The sequence below is a fragment of the Atractosteus spatula genome, chromosome 4 (assembly GCF_055471065.1).
Source record: "Atractosteus spatula isolate fAtrSpa1 chromosome 4, fAtrSpa1.hap1, whole genome shotgun sequence".
In the NCBI taxonomy this organism is placed as follows: domain Eukaryota; kingdom Metazoa; phylum Chordata; class Actinopteri; order Semionotiformes; family Lepisosteidae; genus Atractosteus; species Atractosteus spatula.
In genome coordinates, this window is record NC_142709.1 from 14,919,306 (window position 1) to 14,931,798 (window position 12,493).

Sequence of the window (12,493 nt, forward strand, 5' to 3'; positions counted from 1 at the left end):
TTTCATTTAAATCTTCAATAAAATGGAGGCAATTTTAATTCAACTCTAAACAACCAGCTGTTTCAAAAATTAGGATTAATGATGTACCTTTTTATCCTGTGTTCACTATGTTCAAACCCACAGATTATGTAATGTGATCTCCTCCTTCCCAGCTGATATCTTCTTAAAGGGATTGTCTGGTTTTAGTGGAAACTTTTCTTATTCTGTGATTAGAATTTAACTACAATATTTACAGTAATTTTCACTTCATGGTTCCAAAAGAAACAGCCAGTATATTTTCTTTTGTTTATGCATTTTTACCATGCCCGATTGTGATTTCTGCCATTTGAACTAGTAAATAAAATCATTCTGAAACAAATTAGTTTTAAATCATTTCAACCTTGTATACAACATAAAAACTTCCATATCTTTTTTAAAAGCCAACGTGTCTGTATTAAAATGGTTGTGAGAAATTCACATGACAAGACAAAAAAATAAAGAGGATTTGTTCTTCTGTGATTAATATTTTTCTTTCTTGCAGGAGGGAAAAACAATTATGATCCCGAACAAAGCTGTACAAAGTGAGTAGAATGCTAACAAAAATATTCTTGCATTTGTAATAACCCTTTGTCTGTTCTACTGACCATGTAGTGTTTGGTCTTCAGAAGCACAATGATCTAAAATAAACCTTTCTTATTCTGTGATTAAGCACCAATACTGGGTTCCACTGAGATTTAATCTGAGAAAGATAAACCCACCTGGTGCTTTAGGTAAGATCTGTACAGTTAGCCCCAAATCTGGGTATTAAGAAGTAGTTTTGTTTTCTCTGTTGCTCTCTTCTGAACTGTGTCAAATATTATGTTTTTTGTTATTGTGTAGTTCCCACAAAGCCAAGTGCATGCACAGCTCACCAGATATTAGGGTGTGATAATTCCCCTTTTGTGATTACACAACTATGATAGAATTTGTTTTAAATGTCTTGGAATGCAAATGCATTGGTTGTCTTGGACAACGAGGGTGTGTGCCTCCTGTTCCCTCAGGTCACTTCAGTGGCAGGAGGGGTTAAACAGCTAGTGATAAATTACATGGACTGAAACCTGCAATTGTGTTCTTAATTTGGGATTTCTCCGTCATGAAAAACCCTATTTTTCTTTTAAAAGGATATCTGCACTTGGAAAAAACAACACATTCACAGTTTATTTACTAGTTAATATGGTCCTCGTTGGTAATGCAAACATATGACAGTGGGTTTTGAAGAACAGCTCTAAGAGATCTGGAAAAGTATCCCGTAGATCCTCAACATGTTGCACAGCTCGGTGTCAATATCCTCAGGGGGGAAATAGCTCCTAAATACTGAATATTAAAGAAGCTTTATTCCCACTGAAGGTTCATGATGGAAGAGGTTATGGTATCTTAGGCTTATACTGTGTCTGATATTTTTTTCTATTACCCTCTGACTTACTGCACATACTGAACTGTATATAGAATAACAGATTAACAAACATTCTCTAATGAATCACCTCATATAAAAGGAAAGGCTACTCAGACCCATGTGATATTTTTGTTTGTGGAAAATACATGCCTTTCCCTCATTTCCCATGAAAGTATAATCTTTCTGCTTAAAAAAAAAACAGATTAGAGAGGACATATTCATCTCCATGACCTCATTTAACAAAGGCTCTCCGTGTCTGTGGCACTGCTGCAGCCAACAGTTCTCTGAGGTTCAGAACAGGCCCAACACAGCCTGGAGTCAGTCTGGAATCTACCATGAACCAGCAAGCCACACAGTCAGCAGGAAACTGTCAGTAGAAAACAAATACATTCAAACTCAATGCTGTGTTATTCTGCTATGTTCATCAATAAGTGAAGTTATAGAATTAAGGAACCGTTCTTGGAAATGAGAAGAGGATATTTCAACTCTTCCAGAGCCCCATTTAACAAACACAGAAAACTGTTGCTGGGCAACAAAAATGAATAGCATCCATGATCCACTAATGTGATCAAGCTGAAGGAAAGCCTGAAACCGTAATGGGGAAAATCTGGACCGGCTGCAAGTTCAACGACTTCTTCATTTCACCATTGATCAGTGTACGCTGTAGAGAAAGGCAGGACAGTTAAACTCATAGTGACTCAGATGTGGCATTTTTGTCTCAGACATGATTTTTAAGAAATTATCATTCTGACCACAGACTTCATGTGCATGATCTGCTGTCACAAACCCTCTGGTAGACCGTGCTCAGGAATTGTCAATTGCATTATTGTTCCTTATTATTCACTCCCTAAAAATGTTCAAACTATGTAATTTATTTCTGCATGTGGAAGGTATTAGTGGTGCTAGTCTTCTGTGTATGATATGAATGTCGTGTTGAAAAGCCTGTCATCATGCTCAGCCAAAAAATTAACCTTATGCATAAAAAAAACGTAAAACAGATTCCAAAAAGCAACATTTTTAAGTCTGACAGAATGTTTAAACATGTTCAAAAATGATTTTAGATTGAAATGTTTACTTATTACAACATCTTTATATCCTTGATATTTAATACTTTTAAAGTACTTTTTACTACACAGTATTTTTATTTCTTCATACCTAGAGCATGGAGGCTAGAGATTTAGGTTAAGTTTTAAAGTAAAAAAATAAAATAAAACATTGCATTAATGTTTTCTAACAAAGAAAATGGAAACATTTCCTTTTCATTTATTAAATATACAAGAAACAAAAACAAATAATATGGAAAAGCACCTCCTTATCTAATTAAGAAATCCATTACATATATATTAAAATCAAATTGCAAAAGTATTTCCTCTTCCCCAATGTCTCACAAAACATCTTAACCAAGTCATCTGAACTCTGTGTTTGTGCACTTGTGAATATCTGAAATCAAAAATAAAAGGAAACACCCTAAAAAGCAAAGCCAACCTAGCAAAGAGATTCTTAAGTAAATAAACCAAAGGATTCAGCCTTTCACAACAGAAACCACACTTGAGTGGTTTTTCTTTGATCACAGAAGAGACACATGTCTACAACATATGGATTAATAATCGCACATTATACACAAGAATGAACAGCAGTGATATATTAAGAGTGGTTATCTTTACTTCCTAGCAGTGTTGGATTCAATTCCTGGGGTGATATATGTATGGAGTCTGTATGTTCTCCCTGCGTTTGTGTAGGTTTTGGCTGGGTGCTCCAGTTTTCTCCCACAGTCCAAAGACACACTGTTAGGTTAATTGTTTCTTTTAAAAAATGTACTTAGTGCGAGTGTGTGCATTTCTTTCAATACCAACATTGATTTATACAGTATACAGGTTCTGTATCTTTTAATTTCCTGTTTCTTTTTAGAAAAAATCTCAGTCTTCTTATTTACTGAAAATAAATTCTCAATAATCTCTTGTGTTGTCTTTTCTATAGATTGAAGAACCATTTTAGATCAAAGTTACAGGAACTTGTGGGTTATTGTCTTGGTCAGAAATAGATCAGACCAAGCAGCTATTTAGTAGAAGTTCCAAGAACAATGCTAAAGCTACCACAGTATCGTTTTCAGAAGATCAATTTATGGCAGCGAAGACTAAAATATATCTGTTAAATATCCTGCTTGATTTCCAATTGTTTTGGTCACACCAAAAAAACTCAGTACTGCAGTGTACTGTATATACTGTACAGTACAGTACTTTTCAAAATGATTTCCAGCTTGTTGAAAAAGAGAGAAGAACCAGAGAATATGTGCTCTTAGAAACAGTTCTGTTTAGCCAAGATTACTCCTTTTATGTTTTATAAGAAAATGTTAAGAACAGAACTGAACATGATTTTTTTCTCTGTCACTGCTATATCATAATGGGGTTCTGGGGTGTGTATACTTCACTAGGGACAAGCCTTATGATTTGCGTTTGAGGCATGAGCAGTTTCTAGTGTCCACGCAGTGACAAATATTAGGTTTCGAGGCAGCTCTGTATTTGATAAGCCAGCAGTATGGAGGTCACTGTTGTGTTGAGAAAAATGACTGAAGCAAACATGTTTTTACTACAAGTTGTTCTCAAAATTGGTTTCAGCTGACACGCTCTAGTTCCTGATGTTTTTTTTTTATTTTCAAAGAGTAATTTTCCTGCAAAGCCTCATTTTGCAAGCTCAGATAAACAGACGTATTATATGTCTGTTGTTAGCTGTTTTTATGAACAAAGAAAGTCATTTTTGCTAGCCAACATAGTATACTTTACATCCCTAATTTGATGTTTACTGGTAACATTAAAAGAATCATGTACTTGAATAAACCAGTAAGGCCACATCACTGGATAAAAAATAATACAGTTCAATATTTGCATTCACGGTTCATTAAAACTGGGCCATTCCTCGCAAACTGTATAATAATTCACCTGGGGAACAGGGTGAACTCTGTATGGTTTGTGAGTCACACGGCTGAGCCTGGCCCACCCAGTGCATCTTTCCATGTGATGAGACAATTACAGCAAAACTCATCATTATATTTTTATTTCTGGTTCGAGAAGCTGGCATGAATCAGATTTTTGTTCGTCATCATTAAAGGGGAGACTTCTGCATGTTAGAGCAGTTTCTAAAAGTGAGTGTGTATGTGATAATTTGTCATGATGGCTTGGTCCTGCAAACAGCAGGAAATTCTTTCTGGAAAAAAAAAGGAGGTCCTGTTCAGGTCGAAACAGTTTTGCAGTCCCCAAAGAAAAAACAGCTTGACATTTTTAATTAAAATTGATTTTCAGTGCACCAACACATACAATTCCCTTAATGATATTCAAGTGTCACCCTCCTGAAGAGCACAGACCCCTGACTGAAGACAAGTAGTGCAGCCAGTTCTTGCTCCGTCACCTAAAAATGAGATTTTATGCTATATAACTGTGTACTGATGTATCAGCAGTAGGTTTAAAGGGTTTAAGAACAATTGATTCTGTTTAATTTAAATATCTGCTAATGACACATTCTGAATTAAAAAGAACGATTTTTTGAAGTAAATATACACATAAATGCTTGATGTACAGCATCTCCGTTGGCCACACAACAAACACCATGGTATGAATTCATACAAAAATGCGAAACCACTATGTAGAAGGTAATTGCTTCCTCTTTCTGAACAGCTGCCCTATTCTCTTGTCAAGACTTGACATGAGTAAAACAGCAAAACATTTAAGATCTACATTTTGCTCTCTTTTGGTAAATACGCTTGCGTCGAACCCTACGTGTTTTTCACAGTGCAAGGAACGTCTGCAGTGACCTACTTGCAGAAAGAGCAGAACTCCTCGTTTCTGTTCTTTATTAGAGGTTGAATTGTTTTCCTCAAAAGCCAGAAATTGTCCTAAAGCAAGGAATAGGAACTGAAGACAAAAGGGCAAAAACACAGAGAAATGCAATGGTACACTGCAGTCCCACAAGACTGGGCTTGTGGTCTGAATGGTCACTGGTCCAGCTTGCAGAAACATTGCTTCCATTGTTTCATCTGAATCCAGCAAGCACGAGATACAGCAAATGAGAATTTGCTGGAAACTATTACTTGGATGATTGCATTTGCAGTACAGAGCAAACCATATGATGAATGTCATTTCTGGACTTGCACAGCAACACATGCAAATGTTTAATAGAGTACTTCTCTGAGGATTACCCATTTGCCAAAGTTTGATCTGCTTTTTCCTAAACTAATGTATGTTACACTTTTATTAGGGAAAGGAAGTTGAAATTGGAGTTTGCCAAAAGAACAAATTCAGGTTAATATTATGCTGCCAACTGAGGGAAAAAAATGTAGCAGTCACCAGTATAGCTGTTTAGACTTGCTCTGTAAAGCCACAAACATGAGAGTGATTATAACCATACGCTTCCAGGCTGCATCAAAATATTGGGTGCCATTTTCAAGGAAATCGGGGAAAAAAATAAAAAGGGATAAATACTAGGGGCTATCTGTAGTTAACTTCCCATCCCCACTTTTTTAAAGTTTTATGGATTAAATTGAACATTGACTGTAGATAAAACAGACATCTTAGACGAGGCTGTGGCAGTGCCGTGATTAAATGATTCTTGATAAGGACTGTGCCAGGAAGAGTGAGTGGAACACAATGGAAGGAGAAAGATGGAGAGATTGGACAAGCTGGCAGGAAAACACTGGGCAGAGGTTTTGACTTACTGCAGGACTTGGCACAGACTTCGAAATGAAGACAAGGTGAGAGGTGAAGCCGAAGTTAACAATGAATATTGTCTCAGTATCTTATGGACTAATCTCTTGTAATTTTATACATTACAGCATTTTGCTGTTTCTTTTTTTTTGGAGCAAATTACAACTCCCAAGTTTTACTTGACTTGGAGAGAGGATATTTAAATCATTTTACTCAAAACCGATTGTTTTACACAAAAACAGTGTTAAATAAAAAAACATCACTGAGGCTATGTGCCCGGTAAATATATACTGTATGTAGAGCTGACTGCAGAAGCTACTGATAGCCTGGTGGTGCTAAAAGACAAGAATGTAAACCCAATAATGTTGTGAAGCTTAACAGCTGCATTTAAGAAAAGCATGACAGTCTTTAAACAATGTCTCTACAGTATGTCAAATTCAGAATACAGTAGCCCATAATCAACACTACAGTACTTCCCTAATTAGGATTATAGATTACAAACAGTGACTAGGACAACAAACTGAAAATGAATGGAGGCATAAACAATAGATTGTGAAGACACTGCAGATTTACAGGGACCACAGAATCTAGGCAAAATAAACTTAGTACACAACAATATTTTAGGAGCATAAGAAAGGTTACAAAGAAGGGGAAGTCTTTAAGACCAACTAGTGTGTTTGGTTAGCAAACTGATCTTAGGTTCTCATCCAGTCGTTTCCTGAAAGAAGCCCAGGTATGAGCTTCCACTTGAATCATCTATATTTCACCGCTGACTCTGAAGAACCCACTGGGGTGACTTTGTCATGCCTTTGAGGATTTTGAATGTCATTCTAGTAAACCCGTCTCCCGTTTGGCTCATTTAGACAACTAACATTTCTCGGGAGAATTCACCAGCTTCTTAGTAAAGAAATGCTTGTAGAAATGGTTACTAGACTATACAGCGAAATCATAAACAAAAACATTCCATGCTGCTGCTGAGCTGTACCTGTATTTTTTTCAACACCTGCCTGAAACTGCCCTGTGGATTGCGTGTAAACAGTCTTTGTTTTCTCCCAGTCAGAGCCCTTTTATTCTCAATAACTACCTTGAAAGTTTACCAGTTATCCCTGCACTACAAAGGACATACACAATTACAGTACAAGGGCAGATCTCAGAAAAATACTACTCTAAACAGTAAAACAACCACAGGTGATTCAGTTGCAGTACAAGGCCCACAGTTTCTGGGCCAGAATCAATTTGGTAGTCAAACACATCTCCTGTCATCATGTACACTGACAACACCATCACCGAGGAGCATCCAACTTGCTCATCATGCTTTTAAATGAAGTGATCCTCTATGATTACATTTCTTCATTTTTACAGAGTGTGAGATTTAGAGAATTAGCTGTGGACTGAAATGTTGACAGAAGTTTTGAAATAACATTGAGTAATCCTAAAAATCCTCATTCTACCAGAAAATCAGACCCACGGTCCTAACCAAGTAAATCATCGTGAATTCACTGTAGATTTTAGATTTAAGTCTCTAGTGAGTCAGGGTAGTAAAATTGAGCACAATTATTCTATTTATTAATGTTTGATTAAAAAATACTATACTGTGTATTTGCAACATCTGAAAAAGAATATTGAAACTTCGAACTGCTAAATGTGGAAGCTAAAAATCCTGGGTTTTGTAAGTTTTGACTTTTAAGTCAAGCTTTAGTCTGCATATTTTGTTCATTTAATTCCCTAAGAAGACACAGCTTGATGAGTACTTATGCAGTTCTGACCTTAAGACTTAATCTTAGCATCTTTTAATTAATGTTTGCCCATGCTTAATTATTCAAATCCCAAAGTTACAGACATCATTAGTGAGGCAAACAGTTATCAAGCTAGTCTCACCTCTTTCTTTAGCAGAATTAAATAACAATAAATAAGTTGTTGAAAAACTTTAATTGCAATCCTGCTAAATGCTCACTGGACTTCTTGATAAATAAAAATGACCAGGAGCCCTGTGATAAACATGTATATCTCAATGGTTCTTTTCTTATTACATTTTAAAACTAATAAACGGGTACTTTAAAATATGAAAAAACACAGGCCAGGATTAGGTTTTTAAAAATCAAGGTGGTTATATGCCATATACTGTACAGCTACAAAGGCAAATGAATTGTAGACACAACAAATTTGAGGTTATTTTCTTTCAAAAACTCCTTCAATGTTCCAAATATATGAAACAGAGTAATGTTGCACAAATCTAAATTGAATAAAACATTTACATATTTCTTAGGGAAATACACCCCACATTATCTGGTTTGTCTACTGTGCACTTGGAAGTTGGGACCAGTTCAGCATCTCTTGTCTGCCAGCATTAAATCAATGGCATAAGAGACTAGGCCTGCCACAAACTGTCACAGCTGTAGTGCCAGATTGGATATGCAGATCATGAGAACATTTTTTAAAGATGAGAGAATAGCCTTTCTCAACAGGGTAGCACTTAATGTGAACATGAGAAAGCCACTAGCCATGCTTAACAAAAGCCAAGTGGCAGTTTTAAAAGCAGCAAGCAGGAAGGGCACATTAACAGTGGAGGAGTTCAAGTTTTTCAGTTACTGCTGTCATGTTGCACTATTTCAGTAGTTCAGCCAAATCCTAATTAATGCCAAGTGGAGAAGAAACTTTTCTTGGCACAATTGAGCTAGCTGAAGGAATGGCAGGCTGCCATGAGGATGCAGTTTACAGGACCCCCCCCCCCCCCCCCCACACACACTTTCTTCATGAGGAATGAGCTAGGGAGCTGCTACAAGGGTGAAGATAATGTGCAAGAAAGAAGTGCAAAAAGGGTTCTTGGAAGGCAATACATTTAAGTGTTGGAGAGCAGAAGTAGATGAGATTAGTATTCTGGTACTCTCCAAAGCTGTTTAAAAACTATCATTATTTTGGCAAAATCCTAATGAATGCGACACAGAGAAGAAATAGAAGAAAAAGGAATGAAGCTGAAATAATGGCTGCCTGCCCCCATGATAACACAGCTAACATGACCCCTAAAAGTGAAAGAAACCCCACAACACCAATGTAGCATTCTTAAATTCGGAAGCTAAAGGTATTATACTGTAGCAATGAGGATAGGCTCAACAGATGCAAACTGACCAATGAGAGAAGAGATCTGGGACACAATAAGCCCTGGAAAATTATTTATGAGTGAGGGCAAATAAGGGTAACAAATGAGTTGATAGACAGTAGGACTGAGAGACAATGTGCTTAGAACAGTTTACATGAAGGAGGAGGTTTAAGAGCTGGTGTTCAATAAGAGCAGACGAAAGTGGCTTGAATTGTCTTAAAGCAGCCAAGCACGGCTTGTGGCAAAGAGGTGCAAAACCTAGAATCGAAGATGATCCCTAGAGACCCAAGTAGTAAATTGATTTCTCTGTGTTGAAGAGAACTCAGACATTTGAAAAAAACAAGTCAAGGTTGAAAGAGCTCTTGTTTGGAAAACATCAATGAGAATGTCATCAGAGAAGCATGGAGGGGAACTTGTAAATAAATGAAGGAAGATGCAGCAGAGGAGTTCTGCAAGTAGGAAGAAAGATGGACTGTGAAATACTTTTTCCTCACTAGCACACTGTATGAGTTCCCTGAGGTCTAGTGCTGGTGATGTTTAAGGGCATTAGCGATGACTATTGTCATGAACTAAGTGGTTTGTCCTGCTTTTCTGAACAGGTATAGCGAGACTGATGATTGCGCTACACAGTGGAAATGTGGAACTAGTGAGGCAGTGGGTGGGTTTCTGTGGAACAGTTCATCCAAATCCTAATTAGAGGAGGTGGCAGACATCATGGCACCTTGAGCAAGCAAGTTGTTTTGGAGGTGTGGAGGTCAGACTGATGTGACCGGCTTGGAGGAAATCAGATTCAGCTGCTGGCAGAATTGCAAGAAAATTGGCGTGACTGGAATACGTAGACTCCTCACCATGATAACCAACTGCTGGGAGACTCAGCAGTTTCCTGCAGGCTCTGCGATGCCAGAAGGAGATCGGAAGCAGGCAAGGTTACACATTCTTGAGTTTAAAAACTCCATACTTTGCAAAGACGTGGAAAAAGCTTTGTTTTATATACTGTAGTAGGACAGCTAATTAACCAAAGTTTTATTAAACAACAATAACAGCTTGGCAGCCCTTCTCTTTCTTTCATCAGATTTGTCACATCTGAAAGGGTGTTATTTATCCTGTGCTGCCCATTAGATTTTGATACTCTGTAGTCTCATATGTACAGTAATACTTGAAACAAGCCCCCCAGATATGAAAGGCCACTGACACAAAGTCCCCCACCCCCATAAACGTGCCATTTATATTCACATTCATACCCCTAGGCTGCATGTCTTTGGGAGTCTGTAGGAAAAGAGAGAACCCACAAAGAAAACATACAAAGGGACAACCTGCAAATTCCGCTCAGACTTCCCAAGATGGAAACAAACCCAGTGAGCCCTGCCATTAATGCTGTTTTTCTGCTAGCACGAAATGCTTTGAAAAATGCTTACTGATGTTTGGTTCTGGAGAGTCTGAAAAGTTCACACCCAGCGCTCTCTACAGGCTTAATCTATATATTTACTATAATGCGGAGGAATGTTCATCATTCCCCTGCTGTACAGTACATCCTGCTTTCGTTCTATAGTTTAATCCTTAGTACATCCTAATCTTTCAATGTTCTAAATAAAAAAATAGTTCCACATGTCTCCGTTTATCGAGTTTGACCGTGTATGTAGTGTGGGAGACAGTTAAAGTAAAGTGTGGGCTCTCTATTTTGTCTAAAAATATTCCCAAATTACTTTTGTCTCATACAGAACATGTTTAAAAGTTATTTAGTTAGTAACTAAAGTTACTAGTATTTACATTCCATAAACGTGCAATTTACACGGGTGTAAAATTACTATACAGTATGTCGTACATTTTTTTATAAAATACGACAACTGAAACAGAGAACTGAATGTTGTTGAAATCATTAACAATTATTTCATCTCTCAGTACAAATAAACATGTTCCTCACCTGCTCAAGCGCATTTCTGAGTTGTGGGATTAAATTAATGTTTCTGAATCCAGGTCATGACAAGGGCTACAGGTTTTCTGGATCATTTCGTTGTGAAAACTACTCCCACGTTACTAAAGCTGTTTTTTTTTCCGTTTGAGAAAGGACATTCCTGTTCTCTCTTCTCACACTTCTCTTCTATCTCTGACCGTATTTGAAAAGTAGCTCCCGTATGGAATTGTCATTATATGTGTTAAGGAATTTTATATATTAATGTCAAACCAAAATATGAAAGGTAACTTTCATGGGGATTTAATTTTTAGATAATACTTTTAAAAACACGTACGTGAATTCACAAATGGTAAATCTCTGTTTTACGTGACACAACAGCTATTAAAATGATATGAGGGACCTCTAGTGGTGGGGAGGATGTCATCACACAATTTCGTCAAATAACAGGAATCACGAGTTACAGGCACTTGCGTCTCTTTTGTAAATATTAAACCGTGACATCTGTATAAATATTATACTGTATATAATCAGTGGAAAATGGGAAACGCAACCAACTGAAAAAATAAGTCAATGTTGTCTTATTGAAAATTTTAATTAAATTATTGAAAACCTTAATTAAAACATTAATTACATTCTTGCATGTAGATAATCAAAATTCTGATCATGCACCTCTTAACCTGTTTTTCTTTGTCATTTGGGTGTACATTGGGATTTTAAAAAGGCTTAGCATCAAAGTAACTCAGACATTACAACGAGTATCAAATGAAGCATCCAGTGCCCTGAAAATAATTTTAAAAGTATTTTCAAACCCTCAAAATATAGTTCCTTCCTTCATTTCAACGTTGATTTAGAACTACAGTAAATTACCAAACAAGGACAATAAAAGCTCAGAAAGTCCAGTGGGACTGACAACAACTCTGTAACTTCTGACTGGCAATTGATAGTAGTAACTGTGATTGTAATAACGACGATATTGACCTGGACCATAGGAAAGCACATTGAAGCGGCAAAAAATGGACCTGACTGTATGAAAGGTTACAAATGAAAGATGCTTGATCAGCCCGCTTGGCTCATTTGGATTTCCAGTAACTAATTGCTTCAGGAATTCATTAGCTTCAACAACATGGCCGGACAGCTAATTTCTTACTCCCACAGCTCTCCGCGTAAAGACGTGACTCCATGAAACTGCACTTGGAAAAAATTACTGGTAAATAATTAGATGCTGTTAGACACTGGATCGTTAGATGGATGGGTCTTACTCTGTTAAAAGGCTCGGTGTACAGAGAGTGTCAGTGTCTTTGTGAGCAAAGAGTGCCTCTGCAGTGGCTGTGTAGAAGATCGCACTTTCTTAGCTCCCCATGGGCTGTGATATAGTTTTA